This window comes from Canis lupus, chromosome 1 (genome assembly GCF_011100685.1).
Source record: "Canis lupus familiaris isolate Mischka breed German Shepherd chromosome 1, alternate assembly UU_Cfam_GSD_1.0, whole genome shotgun sequence".
Classification (NCBI taxonomy): domain Eukaryota; kingdom Metazoa; phylum Chordata; class Mammalia; order Carnivora; family Canidae; genus Canis; species Canis lupus.
Window position 1 is genome coordinate 66,663,822 of NC_049222.1, and position 24,553 is coordinate 66,688,374.

The following is a 24,553-nucleotide window of genomic DNA, read 5'->3' on the forward strand; positions in this document are numbered from 1 at the left end:
GTTCTCAGTAATCAGGAGATAAAGAATAGCTAAATATGGTGGCAAATACTAACTTAAAAAGAAAAGACTTTATTTCCTACTATGGATAAGAATCCTGAAGAAGTGGACCACATTTTATTGCAGTTAATTTATTAACACTAGAGATTTAATGAGAAGTATGGCCCTTCTTTCTAGTATTATGCATTTTTTAATTGATTGAAATGGTTGCACACATACCTTGCAGTATTAGGCTTTATTTTTTTTTAAGGTTTTTTAATTTATTTATTACTGAGAGACACAGAGAGAGAGGCAGAGGGAGAAGCAGGCTCCCTGTGGGGAGCCCGATGTGGGACTTGATCCCAGGACCCCGGGGTCATGACCTGAGCCAAATGCAAACGCTCAACTGCTGAGCCACCCAGGTGTCCCACAATGCTACTTTTTAAAATAATTGAAATTAGAATGGAAGTAAATGCATCAGACCTGAAGAAAGTAGGAAAATACATCTCACAAATACATTAAATCATGATGGAGGAAATAAAGCCAATATATTTTTTAAAAAGTAACTTTTATGTTAGTAAGTGATTTGGTTTTCTGTTATTTTGGTTCAAATATTTATTGTTCTATGAATGTAGCTGTAGATTATCTACATACTCTATAATAAAGTGCTGTGGATTATTGGAATAGATTAGTATATTTCTTATGTTTTCTTTTTTAAATGAAATTCTATTTATTTATTTATTTATTTACTTTATTTATTTATTTATTTATTTATTTATTTACTTTACTTATTAAATACTTAACGACTGTATTTATTTATTCATAAGAGACACAGAGACAGAGGCAGGTACACAGGCAGAGGGAGAAGGATGTGGGACTTGATCCCAGGACCCCGGGGTCACCCCTTGGGTTGAAGGCAGATGCTCAAACACTGAGCCACTCAGGCGTCCCTAAATTTTTATTTTAAAATATTTTCAAATTTGGGGTGCCTGTGTGGCTCAGGCAGTTGGAGTTTTTTTTTTTTTTTTTTTTTTGTTTTGTTTTGTTTTGTTTTGTTTTGTTTTGGCAGTTGGAGTTTGACTCTTGATTTCAGCCTAGGTCATGAGCTCAGGTGGTGGGATCAAGCCCTGCATCAGGGTCCATGCTCAGTGGGGAGTCTGCTTTTCTTTCTCCCTCTCCTTCTGCCCCATGCGTGTTCTCTCTCCAAAATAAATGGGTGGATCTTTAAAAAGTAACAAATTAAAATAAAATATTTTCAAAAGTATACAAAAGCTATAAGAAAAATTTAAATAACTTACATTAGCACAGTATAGTTCACAAATTCAGTAAATTTTGCTTTGATACAATAGTTTTATCAAATCCACAATCTGTATTACAATATTGACAATTTTCTCATAAAGTTCAGAGTATTTTTCCCTTTACTACAAGACCAGTCTAGGAACACACATTGCAGGAAATTGTCGTGTCTCTGTATTTTATCCTCTGGAACAGTTCTCTAGTCAATGACATTGATATTTTGAAGAGTACAGGCAAGTTGTTTCATAGAGCATTCCTGAAGTTTTAATTGTCTAATATTTCCTCATAGTTAGATTTAGGTAATGCCTTCCTAGCCAAAATGCTACGGAGGAGATGTTGTGTCCTCGTCAGGGTGGTGTACCTGGAGGCACATGATTGCTCCTTGGCAATTTTTTGGTCAGGGTGTTGTCTGGTTTCTCCACTATGTAGTTTTTAATTTCCCCCCTTGAAATTAATAAACAGGGCATCTGGGTGACTCAGTGGTTTAGCATCTGCCTTCGGCTCAGGGCATGATCCCGGGGTCCTGGGGTGGAGTCCCACATTGGGCTCCCCGCAGGGAGCCTGCTTCTCCCTTTGCCTATGTCTCTGCCTCTCTCTCTGTGTCTCTTATGAATAAATAAATAAAAATTAAAAAAAGAAACTAATAAACGATACATGGAGAGACACTGAGAAACCATGCAAACACCAATGCTTTTTATAAAATCATCCCCTACCCCACTGCCTTCATATTTATCCATTGATTATTTTTGCCCAAACCAGTGTATATTACAGTGGAGGCAAAATGATGATTTTTACAACTGCAGCATACTTTTAAGGGTTATTAGTTCTTATCTGACTCTAAGAAATATTCTTAACCTTATTCTTAAACTTACTCAAGTTTAGGAATGGATTAATAGACCCTGATTCTGAGACAAGCTATTACACAATGAAATGAAATTGCAGCCCCATCAGTTTTATTTTTTTAGTGTATTTGCAGGTTGCAGAGATCATACTCTAGCACACTAAGTACTGTAAGTTATACAGTTTAGGTTGCACATCTGAATACAATTCTATGATTAATAAAGGGGCAATTTTGAAGTGAATATTCGGTTTTTCCATGAGTACTATTTTTCATTGTAGAAGCCTGTTTGTCTTTCTCGACCTGTTTCAGAAAAAGCAAAGGCCAAGAATCATCTTATTTCCTTTATATTATGTTAACCAGTATTTCTAGAGAACCAACTATGATATGGTAAGGTATGGTGTCATATGATGAATATTGTATACTCTCCAAAGCCTTTTCCAAGCATTCGATGGGTCATTGGCATCTCTGGGGATCATTGAGAAGACCAGCATGGGCTGGGGGGTTCTAACTCACCAGTTGAGTTGTAAGTTGAGCAAGGGCTGACTGACGGTATACACAGTAGTTTTCAGGGTTACCTTCCTGATTATTCCAAGATGTGAGAATTTCATTTGTGGTAGTGGAACATGTCCTAGCATGCTACTGGGCAGAGAACACAGATTGGGAGCCAAATGGATCTCTGAGTTTTGACCACTCCTAAGCTGTGTGAACTTGGGTCACTTAAAATCACAAATTTTACCCTCCTAGAGTATTAAATGGGGGCTGATAACAGCCACTTTAGAGGATTATTTTGAAATTTAACTGAGATAAAATAATAAAAATGCTTTGAATATTTTGAAGTGTTACACGTGCTTTGTCTTCTTACTACAATGTTTAAGTAATTAATAATTAAATAATAATAATCATTAATGGTAACATTATAGCCTTGTTTCATCTTTCCTGGTTGGCCAATAAATAATTTGGTATCAGTGTACTTGGACAAATACTAAGCAAACGAAAACCACAATAAAATTTATTAAGAAGAACCTTATTACATCAAGCACTTTCAAAATACCTTTATAAATAATCATTTAGTCTTAACAATCCTATAAATCATAACTTATTCCCATTTTGCAAATGAGAAAAATAGGAATGGAAATGTTAAATAATGTGCCCAACGTCGTCGTTAAGTGACAAAGTTATATCTGCTGGACTTCTTTGTCAAATGTGTCAATATTAACTTTGTTATGTGTCTTGCTAATTTGCATTCACAACAGGAGGAAAGCTGAGTTGTTACAAGAGGAAAGAATTTTCCTTGGGCTTTAATAAAGCTGTGAGTAGGACTGGGAGGGCTCATCAGGTAAATGTGATAATGAACAACTGAGAAAATCATCAGAAATGATTGCAGTGAAAGGTGAGAGGAATAGGAGGGCCTGAAAGAGAAAATTTGCTTTCTGTTTTTTCAGATGGAGGACTGCACCTTAGAAAGTAGTGTGGAAAGAAGCTCTGGAAAGGGTTGTATTTTTAAAGATCACTGAGGAAGTGCAGCTCCTCTTTTTTCATTTTGTAAATTAAAACAAAACAAACATACCAACCAACAACATAAGCTACAATCAACCAGGTGCAAGTTACCCTGAAAACAAAATCATCGGATTACCTGAAATCTATGATATTACAGCTCTTAATAAGAGAATGAATAACAAAAAGAAGACTAATAGGTTAATTTAGAATTTTCTTAGTATTACCTACCATGTTGACTTAAAGATGAATTAAAAGGGTCAAACATGAGGCACCTGGGTGGCTCAGTTGGTTAAGCACCTGACTTGATTTAGGCTCAGGTCATGATCTTAGTGTCATGAAATTGAACCCAGGGTTGGGTTCCATGCTGGGTGTGAAACCTGCTTAAGATTCTCTTGCCCTCTCTTGTGGCCTCTCACTGCTCCCCTCCATCATGCTCTCTCTCTAAAAATAAAAGGAGGAAGAGTCAAACAAGGAAGAGAGACAACATGCATGGTTAAGTTTGGATTTGCCTTACTTCCTTTTGTTCATTTTTTCTCTTAAGCTTAAAAATGTAATTTACTGACTGAGTGTATCTGTTGAATTTTGCCTCATGGCAAATCACACCAAAAGTTAGTGTTTGAAAAGAACAAACATTTATTTGGCTCATGAAATTTTGTTTGGGTTTCACTGGTTGGAGTCTAGACCTTACTTGTGTGCATTAGTAACCCAGGTTTACCTCAGCTGGCACGGCTTGTCTTTGGCTGTGTGAACGGTGCATCCTTGACTTGATGTGCTATCTGTGCTTGTTCACCTGGGCAGACCACAATAACAAGTGCTTATCAAGCTTCTGCTACTCGAGTCTCCTCACTAACGACCGAATCAAAGGGGAAAAATAGATTACATCCTGTGATGGAGGATCTGTAAAGTCAAATTGCAACGACATGGGTTTATTGAGAGAAAAAAATTTGTGGCCACTTTTAGAATCCATCACATTGATCTACATTTTTAATATAAATAACATAAAACTATAAATAAGTTATTAATTATAAATACTTATCCTCTGACAAATACAGATAATAGTTCTAAGTTTTCTTGAACCAAAACCTATTCTTTTTAAGATTTTATTTATTTATTCATGAGAGACAGAGAGAGAGAGAGATAAGGGAGGGGCAGAGACAAAGGCAGTGGGAGAAGCAGGCTCCATGCAGGGAGCCCCACATGGGACTCAATCCCGAGTCTCCAGGATCACACCCCGGGCTGCAGGCGGTGCTAAACCGCTGAGCCACCCAGGCTGCCTGAACAAAAACCTATTTATGCCTATACTTTGTCTTTGATGGCACTTAACTAAAGGAAGAGACTCTACATCATGGTAAAGTGAATGTGTTGGGCATTTGTTATTTTATTTTTTTAATTTTTTATTTATTTATGATAGTCACACACACACACACACAGAGGCAGAGACATAGGCAGAGGGAGAAGCAGGCTCCATGCACCGGGAGCCCGACGTGGGATTCGACCCCAATTCTCCAGGATCGCGCCCTGGGCCAAAGGCAGGCGCTAAACCACTGCGCCACCCAGGGATCCCGGGAATTTGTTATTTTTTGCAGATTTCCTCTTGTCAGTTTTTCCTGTGTCTATTAATGGCAACTTGCTCTTTTTGGAAATGGTCCCTTCTTCATCCTAAACTGAAAGGGGTAGAGGGGCAAGCATTATATGTTTTTCAAACTGTGCCAATTACCATCTCCTAAAATCTAAATTTGAAGTGAAATCACACAAGTGTAAAAAGCAGGGCTCTAAAAAAGATTTCTGAGGGTTTCTGCAGCTGACACCCCCAGAGATATCTTATTTCCTGTTTCTTGGAATCTGATTGTTTAGCATTTCCTTCAATTTTGTGAGTTTATATCCTTAAAACTGTTTTGCTTTAAATAAATATGCTTATATATTTAACATATATGTATAATTTGCTCCATTCTATGTAAATATATATAAATTTATGAAGATATAAACATTTATGAAGATAAAAGGAAATATACATGCTTCTTTAAGTTTGCTAGAATTTTTGTTTTGCTTTCTTTTCAGCCACTGTATGCTTAATAATAAATTATTATAACTTATTCCAAAAAGGGATCTTACAATCCCTGAATCTCAAAACCTTACTAAAGGCAATACATTCTTTCATTCAACAAATATCTACTGAACACTAACCATGGCCAGGCCCTGTTTTATGTGATTAGGATATAGCAGTGGACATAGACAGGAATCCCTGCCCTCCTAGAGCTAACATTCTGGCAGGAGGTTATATGATTGCAATGGCTCTAAGAATTCATGAAGATGTAGGTCACTCACTGAGCCCTAAAATGTTCAAGAAGGCTTCATGGAGGAAGTAATGGTGAGTTGTGCATTCAACTGAGCATGATTTAGATAGAAAGAAGATGCAACACTACAGTGAATGTATTCCTGGAATTTGGTCTGCATTTTTATGAATTGAAATACTAGTGTTTTAGTTAGTATTGGTAACAGAAAAAAAAAATCTGAAATCTGCAGTTTAAGAAATGAAAATAAGGCCAATCTTGATTTAAATCTTGCAAATGGCTTTCCATCGCTCACGGGATAAGATCCAACATTCATAACAGGCTTACTCAAGATCTGGTCCAAGACAACCTATAAGCTGCTTCTTTACCCTTTCTTCTCTTTTGTTGATAAACTCTAGACACACTGACCCACTTTTAATTCTCCTAGCTGATTAAGCTTCATGCCAAGCTTTATGATCACTTTGCTAGAAAACCCTGTCCCACGAATTTGCTTAACTAACTCCTACTCATCTTCCATTTCTCAAATGACATTTTCTCTGATGCTCTGGTTATGAAAGATTCCCTGTTACATACTTTCAACATCCTATATTCTTCGTTCAAGTCAGTTAATAGAATATAATCAAATAATTATCTGTGTAGTTACTGGTTTAATATGTGTTCTCCCACTTGATCATAAATATTTTTGGGGACACTTAATATTCATTAAATAAGTTAAATAAGTTAATGAATAATATGAAGGTGTTTCTTGCTCCAGGGAGTGTTTACTGTAGAGACTGCTCATGTCTGAGAACCAAGAACACCAGACAATCTCATGGTTGGATTTACCAACAAGGGGCTATCCAGCAGAGAGTGTAATCTTTTCAATCTCCCTGCCTAGAAGAAATTAGAGACTGCTAGAGAGGCTGCTTTCTTAGGGGACCAGTGAAAACTCTCCTTTCTTCTGTCCCTTCTTATGGGATGACTAGCATATTCCCACCCAATTGGATGATTGCTGAGTTGCAGGATCTGCTCTCCCATTCTGTGCCTCTGGTGTGTGCAGAAAAGTGTTTACGGTAAAATAGAATATATATATATATATATATATATATATATATATATATATATAACAATAAAAAAATAAACTGATTTAAAGATATTAATCAAATCCACAGTAGTGAGTGAGATTTTCCAGGAAAAATATAAAAAAGCAAAAAAGAAGAGTACTAAAAACCATGGGGCATCTACACTTATGGGAAGATTAGAGGAAGAGAAAAATGGGAGAAGCCAGAGGTCTGAAAAGAAAACAGGGAAGCTGTATTTCATGGACACCAAGGGAGAATTTATCAAGATGAAGGACAAAGTCAGTGCTTTAAATACTGCAGAAGTGGTTGAGTATAATTTCAGAACTTTTTAAATTATTTCCAACAAGGAGATCATTGGTGACCCTGGGAAAAGATCATTTTATGGAGTTAATGTGGCTTGGAGGCATGGGACATTTTGAGTTGGGGACATGTTTTAGAGAGAGCATATCTAGAGATTTGTGGGGAAAAGATTATAGAGGTGGAAAGATTTAAGACACATCAATAAGGGAGGGAAAGCCCCTAAGGGAGTAGGAGGAGATAGCATTTAGGGCACAGGAGAAAGGGCACAGCATTGAGGTAAGAATGGGGTCAAGTTTGGGTAGCTGGCATGGGCAAGGGGGGAAAGATGATCCTATTCTTGCCAAATGACCTCTTTTTTTTTTCCTTCTCTTTTGAGTTAAAAATGAAGTAAGGCATTTTATTGAGAACAAGGAGGACCTGGGAAAAGTGGAGGACTGAAATACTCATAGGAAAATGGAGGAGGGATACTATGAAAACCAGGGTAGTGTTAGGCACTGAGGCCGAGGTGAACTTGATGGTTGACCTAAGTGACAACATACAAACCTATACAGGTGTAGGATTTTCTCTCACTTGCTCAGCCATCTAAATAGACAAGAGGAAAGAAACTATTGGATTGGTACAAATCTTGATTTTTCTAGGTGTGGAGTCTGCTTGAGATTCTCCTCTCCTTCTGCTCCTCCTTGCCCCATCCCCACCCCCACTTGCATGAGCTCTCTCTTTAAAATAATCTTTTAAAAGATTTTATTTATTTATTTGAGAGAGAGAGACAGAGAGAGAGAGAGAGAGAACACACAAGGAGGGAAGGGGCAGAGGAAGAAGCAGGCTCCCCACTGAGCAGGGAGCCCATGTGGGCTCCATCCCAGGGACCTGAGCCAAAGGCAGATGCTTGACTGACTGAGCCCCCCAGGTGGCCTGTACTTTCCAATTTTATTATTCTGAAGGTTTCCAACATGTGGAATATGGACTTCCATTTGTACTCCTGGCCCAAGTGCCATGAATGTTGGAGTTGGGATTGATTACTGTCTCTCCACCATATGACCCGGTACAGTGAGAATGGGAGAATCCACAAGGGGCCACAGACTCCTTCTGTGCTAGCACTTACCACTGTGCTAGATTCCTTCCTACATTCCCTCTCTTCTCCCCAACTTCTCACTTTCAGTGAAATAAATATTTATTGACTACATAAATGAATGTGGTTTGCATTTTTGCCGTCTGTGAGGACTTTCACATGCAACGTCTAGTTGGTACCTAACACACTCTGTGGGTTAGGTAACAGCAGATGAGAAAATAGGTGGAGAAAGTTGAAGCGGTGCGGCCAAAGTTGAGCTACTACATACTTGGGGCTTCTTGTTTTAAGTTCTTGATCTTTCCACTTCATTTTCTTGCTTCCTTTTGGATCTTTTAGGAACCAGGAGAAGGGGGAATTCTGGAAGCATTTTAGGCAGATTAAATAGCATAAGCAAAGAAACAGAACACAGCTGCTCGGTTTGGCTAAAGCTCACTGTCCATATGCAAGAAAAATAGAAAATGTGGGAAAGAAGAGCTCTGTGTAGATGAATCCTTGGATGTCAGTTTTGAGACTTTGGGTTTTACTCTGTGCTGTAGGGTTTTTTGTTGTTGTTGTTTGTTTGTTTGTTTGTTTTTAAGTAAACTCTATGTGCAACGTGGGGCTTGAGCTCATGACCTTGGGATCAAGAGTTGCCGGATATGTGTTCTATTTTTTAAAGAAAGTATTTTGAAGTAAAGAAGTCTTCCTTTTTCTTAATAAAAATAGTGTTTATTTGCCATTGAGAGCAAGCTGACTTTCATCTTAGTAGGAGTAGGAGGAGAAATAAGTAGTGCAGCTTGCATCTGCCAATAGTAAGTTCCTGAGGCCCACATCTTCCTTTCATTCTCCAGTGTGGGACGGAAGCACATAATCCTGACCAGCTGGCTCCTCAGTTGAGTACAACCGGTCATGAGGGTGGCAAAGTTCGAGAGGATGGGTGGATCCGTTCCAACTTCACTACCATTTTGCAGCCACATACCTAAGTGAGGATGAATCGGCCACATCTTTGTACAAGGCACAAGACATGACACTTTCTTTTCTGAATCATATGTAATACTTTTAGGGACTCCTTATTTCCAAGGCAAAGGGGAATTATATGTTTAGACTTTTAATTCTCAGCACAAGAGTCAGAGCAATCGCTTTGAAATGTGTAAGAGCATGTTGTTTTACTTAAAACCCTGTGATAGCTTCTTGGAATGAAAGCATGGTTCTTTTGAACATCTCAGAGGGCCTTACACAATCCTGGCCCCCATTATCCTCCTAATCCATCTTCTCTCTCTCTTTCTCACTCTCCTTTAGCCACCTTGGCCTTTATGGTGTGCCTCCCACACACTAGACACACAGCTATCTCAGGACATTTGTGCTTGCTGTTCCCTCTGCCTAGACAACTCTTCCTCCAGACACCTGCAAGTTCACCTCCTCCGCTCCTTACGGTCTTTGCTCAAATATCCTCTTCCCAATAGGGCCTCCCTAGTCACTTTATTTAAAGAGAGTCCCCTTTCCATTACACCCTTCCCTCTTTCTGTTTAATTTTTCAACATACTACTTATCACCACCTCGCATCCCGTGTCTTATTTATGTTTGGTTTTGGTCTCTCTTCAGCCACTAGACTGTTAGCACCAGGGCAAGAGATTTGATCGTTTTTGCTCATGGTTATATTTTCTAAGACGTATAACAGTGCCTGACACATACACATGCTCGACAGATATTTGTTGGATGAAGAACTGAGGCCTTTCATTCTCTGGTGATTGAACATAGAATTGCTTTGGATCCTTTAGTTTGTTAAATGATTAATCTTCTGATGAATTTCTATAAATCTAGATAAATTTCTTCATCTGAGTATCTGGGGTTACAGTGATAGAAGCTTCATTTTCCCCTTTGTCAGGACTGGGAATGTCGCCAGGTTTTAGTCTGACTGAACGAAATGACCTATTTCTTCTAGGTCGTAGAATGGGCTTGTCAAAGCCTGAGACTTTGAAAGAATCTCTATCTGCTGAGTGGGATGTGGGCACCATCTGTGGTCAAAAAATATTATTCCCCAATCTGTCTAGTTTGTTATTTTCCTCTGATTCTATTATATATATATATATATATATATATATATATTTATTTATATATATTTATATATATTTAATTTGTACTGTTAAAATATTGTTTTATGCTCACTGACTGCTAACTTTGGAAGTGCTTCAAAGCATGTGTGTTTTGCTTTATAACCAAGTTTTAATACTTGGGGATGAAGGACCAGGTGTCTCTGATGTCTAAAGTGGGGGTATGAACGGAAGTTCAATAAATACAGGTTGAGTTGGTACAGTAAGACAATCTTTTAATTATGAGAGCCAAATACTGCCATTGAAATTGTAATCATAACCCATGCATATCAATTATACCAAGTTTTCCAAGATCTGTATTACAAATAAATCTTGAATGGTTTTGAAATATCAAGATATGTGGAATCAGAGAGCATGGAATATAAGGAATAAATGGAAGATAACTTTCTATCATATTGTTTCAGGGTTTATCTTCAATTATTGAAGCATCGAGAGCATCTTTAGAATGTTCACTAATTTTATTCATCCTGGTACATCTTACTTCCATGTATTCGTATAAAATTAATCAGTGCATAGTCCTAAGAACAACTTCAGTGAATCCTTCAAACCCATAGATTCTCTCCATGCTTCACCGATAAAGAACTTTGTAAGAAGGACAGAGTTCTACTGAAGAAAGTACCAGTGTCGTAGTCCTGTATTTTGTTGTCTCGGCACAGTGGACACTGCTTAGCTCGGATCTGGAAGGGAAGACAGAGAGGCAATGTTCCCCAACCCTACATCTGAATCTGTTCTTAGGGCTTAAAACCGCAGCTCATAGACCCAAGCCAGTGTCACTGTTAGCCATTCACGGCCTCTCTGCCATGACTCTTGGTTTCTAGGGAATCTCAAGGCTTTTAAGAAGCAACACTGTGCCTCAGAAAATGTTCAGAATCCTGGAAACAAAGGCTGTTTATTAGAGATGATTATGACCCCAGTCTATTATTAAAAAAAAAAAGATTCATAGAATTTCTGGGCATTGTAACAAAGAAACAGTTGGCATAAATGAATATCCTTCAGCTACCATCAAACCGAATGGAAGCCTCTGTGAAGGGATTTTGATATCTCTTCAGCCCAATGATATCAGTATAAAATTTTTGCCAAAATTCATGGTCTGAAAATTTATTCTGTCATAGTATGGCAATCCTGATTTCCCAGAAAAAAATTAACGATGAATTGCTATTAATTAATATTATTAATAGTTGGTTTAAATAGAAATGTTAATATTTTTAATAATTAACATTAATCCATAATTAATTTAAATAATAATTTTTATTTGAAAGAACTTCAGAGTCATCTACCTTGTTGAAGGCTATTGCCATTTTCTTCAGAGATATCAAGACACTCCCTTGTTTTAAAATTTTCATTTTCATTGGTTGCCCTTTAATACACTTCATAAAGTATAGACACTTTAGCCTTGCCGTTCCAGCATGACCTGAAGCCTCCCCTCCAGGCAAGCTGGTTTACTCACTGTTCTCCAAATTCTAATGAAGGCCTTTAGAATTCCCAGAGCCAGACCTTTGCAACAAACTTGTTTTGCACTTCACATGATCTATGTGCTTAGGTCTAGTCAAATCCAGCATCTATCATGAATGCTTCCCTGACAGTGCCATGTTCCTGTTTTGATCTAGACACTTAATTGCCTGGAATACTCAGAACCATGAATTTGATGTTAGATCTTATCTTTTATCACAAGTGAAATAATGGGCAAGTGTATGTCTCCCTCAATCCCAATGTCTCCCTAAATCCCAATTTCTTTATCTGTTGAATGGTGGTCACACCACATTCACAGAGTAATTGTGAAGATTAAACTTTGTAAACTCTAGAAAGTTATGGAAATATTAGGAATATCATAATTTCTGTTCATTATCATGTATTGTTTTTAGTTATCATTTTACGTGTAAATATCTTATTTCTCCATCCGTATCCTGAATCCTTGAGCCAGCTGTATAGTTCCCATACTTTGTCTCCTTAATATGCCTGGCCAGATATCCTTCTTATTCTACATGAACAAAAACATGTGTCAGTTGATTGCCTGGATTTGATACGGTGATGAAATGTTTCCAGAGTATCTCACGTTTGATATCTTATTTCTTACATAGTACTTAATTCACTTTTGCTGTTGTTGATTACAGTGGATTTGTTATAATTTGAAACAATGGCCATGACAAAGAAGTGCTATGTTGTATATATTCACAGAAAATCATGAATTTTTTTGTCTCTGCTAGAAAAACGATGCTGAGTTTGGTCAAATGTCACCTATTATTTACTGTTTTAGCTTTAAGAGCTAAGACCCAGCCTGAGTCTTTGTAGAATGACTTGTAATTCAGCCTACTGGGGGCTGGCTGTGTATCAAAACACGGTGGCTTTAATTAGAGCTTTCAAACAGCTAATACAAGTGGGAGAGCTTGAGGTGGGGTTGAGAAAAAGAGAAAAGATGCTTTGTTTTATGGACCTATTTTTTTTTTTTTAACCCAATGATCACAGGATATCAGTGGCTGCTTCAGAGACTCAGGTAAGTGTAGTTGCCAGGATTTAGTTTCACAGATCCCTGGGGCAAATGTGAGTCTGGAGCAGAGCAAGAAAAATATATAACATAGTCAAATATATTACTTCAAAGGCCATCATTGGTTATTAGCATAAAGTTGAACAATCTGTTTATGTGAGTATAACAGCATTACAGGCCTTCATTAAGGCTTCAAAGTAGAAGGCAACCTTAAATTCACCAAGGAATCTTTCTCCTCTTATCTTTGATAGCTACTACTGTGCTGAATTTATTTTTGTGTCTCACTGTGCTTCCAATGAGGGCAAATAGGTTTGGGCTCTTCTGAAAAGGAGGGGGAAAAATAAAAGGAATATTCTTTCCCATGATCCCCAATGATTTTGAATGTTTTAGAGTATTTAATCAGAACAAGAAGAAGAGGGGTGCCTGGGTGGCTTCATTGGTTGAGCAACTGCCTTTGGCTCAGGTCATGATCCCAGAGTCTTGGGATGGAGTCCGCGTCAGGCTCCCTGCTCAGCGGGGAGTCTGCTTTTCCCTCTCCCTCTCATGCTCTTTCTCTCTTGCTCATGCTCTTTCTCTCTCAAATAAATAAATAAGTAAAAAAAGAACAGGAAAGAATTTTAAAAGTCACTTAAAAAATCCTAGGAATCTACAATTGTTTGAAGAACAAGAGGAAGACAAACTACTGGATAAAAATATTGTGCTATTGGGGCACCTGGGCAGATCAGCGGTTGAGCATCTGCCTTTGGTTCGGGGTGTGATCCCAGAGTCCCTGGATGAGTCCCTCATTGAGTTCCCCACAGTCCCTCATCGAGTTCCCCTCTGCTTCTGTCTCTGCCTGTGTCTCTGCCTCTCTCTGTGTGTCTCTCAGGAATAAATAAATAAAACCTTTAAAAAAAATTGTGCTATGGGATCCCTGGGTCGCGCAGCAGTTTAGCACCCGTCTTTGGCCCAGGGCGCGATCCTGGAGACCCGGGATCTAATCCCACGTCGGGCTCCCGGAGCATGGAGCCTGCTTCTCCCTCTGCCTGTGTCTCTGCCTCTCTCTCTCTCTCTCTCTCTCTCTCTCTCTCTGTGTGACTATCATAAATAAATAAATAAAAATTTAAAAAAAATTGTGCTATTTAGAAATATAACTTTTAGCAATTCAGCAACATCAAAACTTTTAAAATATTCATTCTTATTTACCTAGTATTCGTTAATAAAAGTTCTTTCATTCTCCATTACTGTTTTGGGCTGGGAAAGCATTGTGTTTTGATTATATCTCTTCAACAATGCCAAATTTTATATGAGCTTTATTATACTTACAGTGGAAAATATTTTATTTGATAATTAGCTTTTATTTTCCTAAATGTTGACTTCTCTATCTTTCTATTATTAGTTTACTACTGCTTTGTTGGTTTACCCTTATCTAAGCTATAATTTCCTCTTTGCTCCAAAATCTTTTGACTTGGACACTGTTCCACTTTTTTTCTGAGCTGCAGGTTGTAGAGTTTTATGCCTAGAAAATTCATATCAGTATCATCTTGCCACAACTAAGCTCCAAAACTTTCCCATGGAAATCAGCTTAAAACCTTCCCTGCTTTTCAAAGCATCCAGCGTCCACCCTTGCCACTCCTTTTCACCATTGTACTGGATGATATCCAAGTTAGTTAGTGAAGAAAAGGAAATAGAAGACATCCAGATTAGAAAAGAGGAAGTATAACTATGTCTGTTTCCAGATGCTATGATCTTGTATATAGAAAATCCTACCTCCTCCTACACACAAATGTTAGCACTAACAAATGAATTCAGGGAGACTGCAGGATACAAGAAAAATATCCACAAATAAATTTATATTTCTGTGCAATAGTAGTGAACAATCTGAAGATGAAAAGAAAACAATTCCATGTACAAGCGGCATCAAAAAAATAAAGCATGAGGTGCCTGGATGGTTCAGTTGTTTAAGTGCCCAACTTTTGGTTTTGGCTCAGGTCATGATCTTAGGGTACTGAGATTGAGCCCAGAATCAGGCTCTATGCTCAGCGTGGAGTCTGCTTATTTCTCTCTCTGTGTTCCTCCCCAACTCTCTCTCTCTCAAGTAAATAAATAAATCTTAAAAAATAAAAAAGAAAGAATAAAATACTTAGAGTTGATTTTAACAAAATAAGTGCAAGACTTGTACACTGAAAACCATATAATATTATTGAAAGAAATTAAATAAATTGAAAGACATCATATGTTTGTGGATTGGAAGACATAATATTGTTAGGATGGCAATAGTCTTCGAATCGATACACAGATTTAATGCAATCCCTACAAAAAACCTAGCCACATTCTTCTTCTGCATAAATGGATATGGTGATCTCAAAATTCATCTAGAAATGTAAGGAACTCAAAAGCTTACTATAAAGCTAAGGTAGTCAAGAGAGTTTGGTACTGGCATAAAGTTAGAAATACAAATCAGTGGAATGGAATTACTAGTACAGAAATAAACTGTTAAAAAAAGAAATAAACTGTTATACATATAACATATATATATATGGTTAATTAATTTTTATCAGTGATACTGGGGAAATTGTGTACATACATGCAAAATAATGTACTTTTAGACCCTTACCTCACACTATATACAAAAATTAACTAAAAAGGAATAATAAACCTAAGTGTAAGAGCTAAAACAACAACATGTTTATAAGGAAAAATAGAAGTAAATCTTTATGGCCTTGCATTAGGCAATTATTTTTTTAAATATGACACCAAGCATAAGTGTTAAAAGGAAAAAAAAATCTTAATGGGCTCCATCAAAATTAAGAAATTTGTGCTTCTAAGGACATCATTAAGAAAATAAAAAGACAACACACAGAATAAGAGAAAATATTTGCAAATCATATGTCTGATGAGGCACTTGTATCCAGAATATGGAAAGATTCTTACAAGTCAGCAATAAAAACACAATCAGAAATTGGGAGAAGATTTGAACAGACAGTTCTACAATGAATACATGCAAATAGCCAATAAGCACATGAAAAGCTGTTCAATTTCATTAGCCACTAAGGACAAGCAAATCAAACCACAATGAGATACTGCTTCATATCCGGTGATGTGAATTCAAAAAGGGTTGATAAAATTTAAAAAACCTGACAATAACTAGTGTTGCCAAGCATGTGAAGAAATTTTAATCCTCATACCTTGCTGGTGGGATTGTAAAATAGTGAAGCCACTTTGGAAAAATATTTGGCAGCTCCTCAAATAGGCTGATAGACTGCTATTAGTCTAGGAATTCTTTTTTGGATAATGAAAATGTTATAAAATTAGATACTGGTTATGGTTGACCAAAGACCATGGAATTGTACATCTTAAGAGGGTGGATTGTATGGCATATGAATTACATCTCAAGAAAGCTATTATAAAATAAAAATGCAATTGCTTGTGGAAGACTGCCTTGTTCTGGCCAGGATAAAATAGCCCAACCTTCTCAGGACCTTCTTCTTTAAAAACCCTGGACATAAACCACTATAAACAAATATTAGAAGTCTCAAAAGTTGGGGTGAAGACAGAAAAGTGACCAGTTACCCTGAGATGTGAGGCGTGAATCAGAGTTGAGTTCCCTGGATTGTCCTTTTGCCTTCCATACATCCCAGACAGGGCACTGGGGAAACCTGAACCACCAATAGGTACAAACAAAAAGAACTCCAAGAAAATCCCATTCACCCTGGTCAGAGGATCAGGAAAGAAACAACTTACCAGAACAGAAAACCTTTTGGATGATACCTAGCATACTCGAGCAATGCAATATTTAATACTCTGTCCACCGCACCCACAGCACACATTCCATGGTTTTGAGCAGAGATGAGTGAGGAGCCAATTCTACCTTCTACTCAATGGAGATAGGCTGCAATGGTCTGATATTCCTGTCAGCAGTAGTGTTCGTGGGGTCCAGCTGGGAGCTAGCCTCCATCCCACCCACCCCCCCATGCCACCCCCACCGGCACTGATGAAGCAGAACAAGGATGAGCAAGCTGGTCTGGTCTTTACTCTGTATTCCCACCCACTGTGTTGTCATCAGGACCCAGTGGGAGCTGAGCCTTGACCCCGCCCTGGCATCAAGGTAGACCAACGTGGCAGGAGGTAGGCCAGGTGGCATTCTGGTTTCCTCCACTCTGGTACAGCAGGAAAATGTAAAGTAGAACCACAATGAGATATCATGACATACCTATTAGATCGTCTAAAATAAAAATTCAAAAAAAAACAAATTACAAATATTGGTAAGGATAGGGAGAAACTGGATTTCTCACACACTGCTGTTGGGAATATAAAATGGCACAGCCACTCAGCAAAATGGTCTTCTAGATTTTACAAAACGAAATATGCATTTACCATATGATCCCACAATTGCCCTCTTTTGGGGACATTTACCCCAGAGAAAATTTATGTCCACACAAAAACCCGTACCTCAATGTTCAGAGTGGTTTATATAGTGAAATAAATGCTGGAAACTACTCAAATACCTTTCGGTAGTTGTAGAGTTGAGCAAACTCTAGTATGTTCATACAACAGAACACGACTCAGTGATAAAAGCTTATGAAATTATGATATACGCAAGACACTGGATGGACCTCAAAGACAAGTTATGGTTAGCGAAAAAATTTAATTTCACAATGTTGCATATTGTATGATTCCATTTATATAACATCCTCGAAATGATAAAACTACAGAGGTGGACAGATTAGTGATTGCCAGCGCTCAGGGATGGGGGGAATAAGGGAGATGGAGACAAATACAAAGAGGTAGCACAAGGGAGTTCTTGTAAGATAACAGAAAACATCTGTATCTCAATTGTAGTGGCAGCTCTACAAATTTGTACATGGAAAAATGGATAGAATTATACACACACACAAATGAATTTTTGTTTTAAAACATTCATTTAAATTCAGGTTTTAAAACAGTCAAGTACCAATGTACCCACGATGGACTGTGCAAAGGGTGCATGGGATTCATTCTTTTTTCTCAACTTCCCATGAGTCTCTTATTATTTCAAACTAAAAAGCATAAGAAACTGTTTTCTACTTGCCAACAGAATGAAAATTCAAAAAAAAAAATCTACGTTTTTTTGGTTGGTGGATATTTTGTTGATTTTATGTAAACCCCAGAAAGCATAACCTTGTCATGCCCAATTGTTGATTGAAAATTTCAGGAACTCCCTGCTGGGGGGCAGGGAATAAAGTGCTGTCAATATTGCAACTCTAAGAAATTAATCTGGACGTGCTACTAAGGGAATGAAGTGTGCTAAGGGTTCTCAGGGCACTGGCTGCTAGGAGTAGCTTAAAAATGGGATTTCTTCATGTGTCGTCAGGGACTTGCACAGCTGTTTTCTTTTTGAAATTGTTTTGTTGTTGCAGCAATCAGCGTTTGTTTTTAAACTTTAGATTAAACCACCACACCTCTGCTGCCAGCCGGGAAGGTCATTGATTCCAAAACAGAGTAAGGATTTCTCACAATTATTCTCATGATATATTTTACTTACCAGGGCTTGATTTCTTTTAGTTCTACTTTCTGCTGATAGCACATACGTACCCCACAAGTCTGTGCTTGTGTGGATGATGTTACCACTTTTTCCACGGATATACTAAAGTACAATGATTTTAAGATTATATTTGCAATGGGAAATATTTAATTTAATACAGGAAATTTGGATCACAAGCTGGATATTGGGTAACGAAGAGTCAGCAGTCAATCTGACCAGTGAAATTGGTGGTAAAGAAAGGTCATACACCATTCTCTTCACTACTGGACTGGAAGTAGATAGCTGTCACCTCAAAATAGTAGGATACACTTAGGGGCATCGTTATACCATGAGCTATAATATTGCAGCCCTGCCACATGTCTAATCCTTTGTGTCTTTCAGTGGATAAAACCCTGAGAATAATTGCATAAACCATCATTGCTCTCTTGGCGGTTACATTAACAGTGAATTATTCAAAGAACCAGAAAATGTTGTGCCAACAAAGGAAACAGCACTATTGGCTAGGTATGGAAAGGACAGCTAAAAAGACAAAATTGCTTGATGATCAATTTAAAGCCAATTTAAAGAAAAAAAAAGAACTTGGTGAAATTCTATGTTGCGGCGATGGTCAAATCTGTTGGGACCTTAAAAAGAGGTGAAAAAGATGATACTCCTACTGACTGGTGCTCCATAATTCTAACACTGCAAAAAAGAGTATCTTAGGATGTACTGGTTGAGAGATGGATGCTGACCTTGCTCTTTATCTTCAGTTAGAAAGCATGGACACTAATAATTCAGCAATTGGATCAGTTATTCGCTTTTGTCCACTAATTTTTAAAAGGATAATTTATAGTACAGAAGCCAGTAAAAATAATTTTTAAAAGATACATGAGAATTGCTTTTTAAAATTTTTTTAAAAGACTTATTTATTTATTTACTTGAGAGATAGATAAAGAGAGAGATGAGAGAGAGAGAGAGAGAGAGAGAAAGAGAACATGCCCCTGGAAGCATTCACAGGCCTGAAGGGAAGGTGAAAGAGGAGGGGGATGGACATGCAGATTCTGGGCTGAGCGTGGAGCCCCATGGCGGGTGTGGTGAGGCTCCATCTCACCACCCCTGGGGTCATGATCTGAGCTAAACTCAAGAGTCGGCCACCTCACCAACTAGGCCACCCAGGTTCCCCGGGGAATTGCTTTCAATGAGTGGAGGAAGACCTGTTGATGGATGCACACAGGGAAACAAATCCATGATGCTGACATGGGTGGGAAAAGTCACCCTTTCATATTTTGCATGAACCAGCAGCCCTGTGGCAGCCTATCAATAATATCCCTTCTCAAAGAGTTGGCCTTTTGATTTTCCTTGCATATTAACGAGCTGGCGAACAATGCTGGCTTTCCTTGTAAATCTGCAGGAGTAATCATTCAGATGCTTATCTTTTGAGATACATTTGTAAGGAAATGGGAAATGAGTTTGAAAACTCGCTCTTTGACATACATAGGGGCTGATTTAGGCAGAGAAAAATGCTCATCGAATTTTCCATTTGGTGAAATTACTCTTTTTTAACGGAGAATTTAAAAATCGCTATAACAATGGGTTAAAACGATGAGTTGCAGTTTTGCCTAATGGTAACAGTAGTTCTCAGAGTTGGCTTATTCAGCAAGAACGCTCGAAGGGTGAATTGTTTGTAGGAGTGGAATTGTGAAAGCTTTCGCTGGATGTGACAAGACAGCAGAAGGAAAGTGTGCGAGCTGTGCTGAGCTGACTTTATGGATGTAATTTTGGAAACTTAATTCAATTACGTGTGATAAAAGTTACCCCGTGTAATTTTTTTTTTTCTTCGAGGGGGCCCTTCAGGATGTAAGGCCCATCTGTCTGTGACATCTGTCACTGTACTGATGCCCAGGGTTGGTTGTATTGATCTGGCTGCCTAGGCTGTGTCCCCTTCCCCCTTCCCTCTCCCTGTGCGTCTCTCCTGAAGCTGGTGCTCTGTCAAAGAGGAGGAGCTTGCACTACAGAGGGGGACCTGCCCCCAGTCCAGGGTATGAGAGTAGCCGTGCTCTGAACCTCCCAGCAAGCTCTCAAGGTCCATCTGTAGGAGAACATAGGGTAGTCGAGCTTCCAAGATCCCAGACACACCCAAATAAGACGCTGTATGTGGCAGTCTTTCTGCCTTTCCAAAAGAAAAAAAAAAAAAAAAAAAGAAAGAAAGAAAGAAAAGAAAAAGAGGCCCTTCAACTATTTTCCCCTTAAGACAATAAAAGACATTCTTACCTTATTTCCTATGATGTGAGTCACTTGACTTTTCAGCTGAAAGATACTTAAAATTTTCACCAGCCAGCATTTCCTACCTTATTATGCTTCTAATGTTTGCAAAAAAATAAGAAAAACGATTTTGATTTGTATGCCCATTTTTAAATGGACTCATGATCTCAAAAAACGATGACAGTGTGACAAGAAATTTCTATTCATGTGAATTCAGATTGCCTCAGTTTTATGAAATAAATACATTACCAGCTGTGATTAAAGAGGGAAGCACAGAGGAAAATCTTTAGCTTTTCCTGATAGCAAATGATGAAGGCATTTAAAAAATTGCATTAATTTATTCAACAAATATTTATTGAGCCTACTACTTGCGGACACTTTTCTAAGGGCTTGGCACAATCAGTGAATAAAGCAGAAAATATCCTTGTTTAAGAGATGAAAAATGTTCAAAAGTTAAAATCCCCAAGATTCAAGAATTGTAGACACCATCCCAGACCTTGGGAAACATATTTCTTTTTCTATTAGAGTATTTTCTGACGGAGTCAAAGAAACACTGACCTAGCTGCTCCTTTACTTCTGGAATTACCTAGGTGGTTAATTTGAGAATCCGAAGGCTGTTTGGGTGCAAGGGGGCAAAGTGAGCTGCTGGGACTGGGTGACCTTGAGGGCTATCTGTGCTACAGATGGGTCTGCGGGGGGCCTACCACTCCCAAGACAGCGTAGAGTAGGCCGAGGTCAGGAATTTCATCTTTCCAGACCCTGGCCTTTTCCACTGGATGGCAGTGGAACAATATGAAACACGCTTGCTCTCTTGCTCTCTTTTCTTTGGCGCCGTGCAGCCCACTTCCTCTCCATTCAGAGAGCGTGGAGTAGCTGATTCGGTTTTACCTCTAATTGTAATCACATTGTGTTTCTTTTTCCTTGAGACCAAATTCTATTCTCAGCAATTTGGGTGTTCCCTATGCTCGCCCACATCATACATACAATTTTGTGTGATTTTCTAAGTTTTAAAAATGGGCTTCCTCTTTGATTATGTGCTTGTTTTATATTACTATTGGAGAAAAACATCACTTTCCATTTCTGGGATACCTCATTTTGCTCTTAAGGTCTGTTATAGGAAGGTATGGGTGGCTTGTTTTATGAGACTGTCTGGGTAAGGTTTTAGATTCCTATGATACAGTCACAAGAAAACAATAAAGCAGACGTGGAGAAGGAATATATCCATCCACATGCCACCACCTCTTTTCAAATTACTCACAGTCAGGTTTTCTGGTGGCCTCCTCTCAACTCTAGTTCCTCAAAATATTCCAGGCGAGAGCTCAAGCTGTGCCGAACCCCCATCTATTTCAGCTTTGTGGTGGTTACAGTGATAGTTGCCTACTAGCCATTAATGTGTCCTTTGCTTGCTATCCAAGTCTCCTCGGCTCCCAACTTCGGGGAAGATTTGGTGTGCTGGTGAAGACCTCTCTGTTCCTATTCCCAGTGGAAATGTCCTGCCCTACCTCTAGCTGCATCTCTTAACCTTCCCACACGTTGGTCCCCAGGACAAGGCTTCTTGGTCTAGTATCTTGCTTTTGACAATTTCCTTCCCTGGTCACTCCATTCCTACCCTGGCCCTGGCCTCAGCTTCGGGCCTTAGCTGCCTTCTGAAGAATCTCCTTGAAGATGACCACTTGCCAGAATCCTGAGCATGGTGTACCTTGGAGTCTTTGATGTTGGGCTCTCCCCAGGCCCCATTTGCTCAGGAAAACCTAGTGCTTGCTTTGGATGAGCTGAGTAAGTCATGAATTCATGTAGTTTTGGCTCCCTGGGCTATGCCAACTCCAGCTTCCTTTTTAAAAAGGTGATGTACTTAGCTCCTTTCTCCTTGCCTGGCATCTCTTTGGAAGAGTCTTTATTCCCAATAATTTATCTCCTGAATTTTCACATATAGAGACCATTGCTCCCTTTTACTCTAACATGTGACTTGTTTTAAAAAAATATTTGTAAAAGGTTCTCTGGCGTTCACTGGACATTAACTATTTCACTCCAGATATCATTAATTCAGAGAGTTTTAAAACTGGGTTAATTATAACAAAATTTTGTGCAAATATTAAATATATAAATATATATATAATTCAGGTTAGATGATTTAGCATTATTTTGAGGCTGAACATTATATAGAAAAAAAAATCTGCAGATCCCAAACAGCTGGATTGAATTTGTTTAATGATTTTTATAAAATTACATAAGTAAATAATTTAATTGGAGAAAAAAGCCTCAAAAAGAAATTGGCAGATACAACTTGTTTTGGAGAAAGATTATAAGTTGGAAATAACTGCAAGCTCCAAGGGAAATGTTCTGGTTTATTCTGGAGTACATTTAAGCCATATAGTGTGGAGATTTCCTGTAATTCTTTTGAAGGGTGAGGAGATAAGGATTCATTTGGTACTACAGATGAGGATTGCTTCGGGTACTTATTAGTTTACCTTCAACATTTTGGCCCATGTAGAGATTTTATACAATATCAGAGCATAGGCATCAAAAAATGAAAAATACTTTGATAAAGTGAGCCCTCTTCATGACTTCTTTAATAGTATCTTTTGAAACCACTGAAACCATAGAATTCATGAATGATGAACTTTGGGTAAGAAGATGGAAAGGCAAAAATAAATAGCCTAATTGTTGTGCATAACATGTACGTGAAAAAGAACTGTTCACTCTTTGCTTCCTCTTCCATTTTTTTTTTTTTTGAAAAGAGCCTGAATTACCAGGAGTCTGAAGAACCACCTATTTATTTCTCAGTATTATCTTTTTTTTTTTATTTCTCAGTATTATCTTGAGAAATATTTACTATCTTGGTTATTTAATTTTTCCATTTGCAATTAGAAATCACAAAGGCTGCCTTGAAGTTTGTTGGAAGAAGTAAACAAGTCAAAGAACCTAAGTGTGCTTTGCAAGCCATCAGGTCATAGATGCGCGTAGGTATAGAGGGAAGCAGGACTCTGGTGTGGGAGCCCACGTGGGGCCCATCCTTATGATCTTGGCAGTCATACAGAGTTCTCTGAGTTTCAAGTTTTTTCCCCTTACCATGAGATTGTTCTGTATGACATTTGTGGTCCTTCCTATTCAAGACTCTTCCCTCATTTCTACATACCATCATAGATTCATATAAGAAGAATCTTTTTTCAGAATTTGCCAGTCATGCATGTTGGAATCAAAAGGTCACTGCAATATGTTTCAGATTTTAAGTGTTTTGGTCTTTTTTCCCATTGGAACTAAAATTATTCTTTATGATAAGAAAAATTCCTATAGTAGAAAATGTTGAGTAGACACTTGCCTGAAAGCTGCCCCCCCCCCACTTTTGTTTATTTGGGGTTTTATTGTTTTAATTTTTTTACTTTATGAAGCCCATTTTTTGAAAGAGCCTATTCTGGACTATATTAAACAAAGAAGTCCTAGCTGTACATTCCAATAAAGATACTTGCTACTTAAGAAGAAACATGCAGAATTTGAAGCAAAGTAATACTATAATAGAAATCTGAATGTACCTAACATAATTAAGCTAATGTCACATATAAAGGCAAATTTCAGAAGAGTAACCTTTTTTTCAAACACAAATTAATCAGATTCAATAAGCAGTTTAAATGGGCAGAGTGGTTATCACAGCGTGAGGAGCTGTTTGGGGTGATGTGGGGCCAGGTGCAGGAATTCATGCAGGCTTGGCTTTTAGATTTTATTACCTAGAGCTATTTTAGGAGAAGCCAGGTCGAACTGTGGACATATTTGATTTTAGACTTTATAAAACTTTCAGCTTTACTGGAGACCACTATAGAAAAGGAGGAAAATCAAAATGTTCTCAATGTACACACATGCCACAGCAGGTGTTTCCACACCTATTTTATTTGACAACTTCCAATCACTGAA

The 24,553-nt window shown here is 38.1% G+C and overlaps 1 long non-coding RNA gene across 1 annotated transcript; it reads right to left on the reverse strand.

The window, feature by feature from the left end:
- Positions 1–4,219: 4,219 nt before the first annotated feature.
- LOC111096255 lies at positions 4,220–16,827 on the reverse strand. The gene is made up of 2 exons (XR_005353123.1): positions 16,627–16,827; positions 4,220–4,456 (listed from the first exon to the last, which is right to left on the reverse strand). It is a non-coding gene; the product is annotated as an uncharacterized LOC111096255 (long non-coding RNA).
- Between the last annotated feature and the right edge of the window lie 7,726 nt (positions 16,828–24,553).